The sequence below is a fragment of the Lactuca sativa genome, chromosome 1 (assembly GCF_002870075.4).
Source record: "Lactuca sativa cultivar Salinas chromosome 1, Lsat_Salinas_v11, whole genome shotgun sequence".
NCBI classification, from domain to species: Eukaryota; Viridiplantae; Streptophyta; class Magnoliopsida; order Asterales; family Asteraceae; genus Lactuca; species Lactuca sativa.
In genome coordinates this window covers 57,732,779-57,735,080 of record NC_056623.2, presented here as the reverse complement: position 1 = coordinate 57,735,080, position 2,302 = coordinate 57,732,779, and positions in this window count along the sequence as shown.

The window sequence follows — 2,302 nt, the reverse complement described above, 5'->3', positions numbered from 1 at the left end:
AATACTATTTTTGGATTTTTAAATTTTTCTGATTTTTCTTTGATTTTTTGAATTTTTCTGATTTTTTTTTAATTCTCCCCTAATATTTAAATTAGAAGAAACTATGACAAATTTAACAAAAATAAAAATGATATCTAACTTTAAGAGAGATTTGGAATCAAAGTTTTTAGACAGCCTTTATCCACTTGTCGGTACCTTCTGTCTTCACGTCTTTGTCTAGTCGATCGTCGGTATTGTTGTACACTTAAACATGAAAAATTGTGACTTATTTAGAACATACTATTTGTTACAAGACAAGGTGAACTTAAGTTCCTAAAAATTATATCTGATCCTAATTTCTTAGATACTATATCTTAAGGACCATTCATCTGACGACGACCATGGATATTGCTGTCCACCTAAATTGAGCAGCGAGATCTATAGACAATCTGTATGTGTTCAATTTTAAGTGTACTAGAACGTGTTTCCCGCTTCCTGATATGCCCCATCCATCAAGAACTTCCAGAGTACTCCTTACACCAGGTGAGCAGACAACCATTCAGAGAGAGGATAGATTCAGAATTCAATTACTTATTACTTCAGAGGGGTTGAGAAGTAGAAGGTTACATATGCTGTGTACCAGGTCGGATTAGAAGTCACGCAAAGGAGACATCATATGGCTAACAGATAAGAAGTATTTCACATATATAACATGCAGAGAAATAGAGTTGCATATGTTGTGTACCAGGTCGGATTGGAAGTCACGCAAAGGAGACAACATATGACTAACAGACGAAAAGAAAGAAAATGATATTCTACAGATCTAATTTATCGGAATTTACTAGTCGCTCCATCCAACCGGAATTAAGGACAGAATCCGCACATCGAGGAAAAGTTAAACCACGGTTCCAAGTACGGGTTCATTTAATGTGACGAGTAGATTCCCATATATATCTCCCTACTCAACCTATCCGAGCATCGTATTGTCAGGCTGAACGGATCTAACTATGTCAAGATTTGTCAAGTCTATAAATTTCCTAAGTTCAACTCTCCCTAGTCAAGTCCATTTTAAAAATTTTCGTGCCTACCGACGCATCAAACCAGAGCATAGACCCTTCAACTTTGGGTACGTTACGCAGACTCAGGTTGCCTGTTATCACTTGATAATATCACTTCCCATAACATCTCCCTCAAGTAGCACATTTCATAACCAACATTATTTTTTTGATTTTCTAATGTTTTTGGATTTTTAAAATTTTCTAATTTTTGTTTTGTTTTTATTTCTCCCCCTAAATTTGTGCATAGGAAAGAAACGAAAGTAAATGCGCAAATTTAAACTATCCTAAAACAAAAATTAGTCTTTAAAGCGAATCAGGTTAAGAAAAACTTAGGAGTATAGAGAAGAAAACTCAAACTGTGAGTCACCGATTGAATTTGCATCCGGAAGGTCTGAGAACAGCACGCGTAATCTCAGAACAGATCTGAAAATCTTCATGTCATTAAGCACAAACCCCGTGAGTGATCACTTCTTTTCTTCCCTTCCCGCAAAGGACACATTCTCCCAAATAATGTTCTGAGTGTTGTACAGTTGAGAAATGTCTCCTATCAAGTGCCAGGAACAGCCACTACCAACAAACCGAAGTCTGATGATATGCCTCCATAGCTGCTCCGACACAGAGCGGGATCAGTTGGTCTTTGGAACCCAGTCCATTGTGAAACTGGGTCGACCTTTGTCATCCTTGCACGGTACTTTCTCCCATGACATATCCTGTTTATCACAAACAGACGATATAGAAATATTAGAATCGTTAGAAGATTTGGGAGATTGAGCCTTCGGAACCCATTTGTAGTTGGGTTTAACCCATTTATTTTTCGATCTGATGGGTGCCTCAGTACTTGCTTTTAAACTTGATGTCGGCCGTTGAGATGAATTTGATTTTGGCTTCACGGGAGCATCTCTTGGATTGGACTTCTTGGCCAACATTCCCTTCTTGCCCTTGGGATTTGGATTCTTGTCCTTTGGAGTTTGATTCTTGGTCTTCTGCGCGTTCTAGTCACCATGGTTTGAACGTGACCTTGAGGGGTTTCTTTTGGAGTATCTCCCTCTTGGCGCGTTCTGCCAGCCTTGTGCATAGTAAGGAACGTATGCGCGACTTGGACAATTTCAGGCAATATGACCAGGTGTTCCACAGTGAAAACAAGTCTTTTTCTTCACTTGGAAGTTGTTTCTTCCTGCCCCTGGTGGCGTATCCTTGCCTTGTCTCTTGTTTTTCCTATATGCACACTTGCCACAAGAACTCTGTTGCGTTGGAATTGGTGGCCT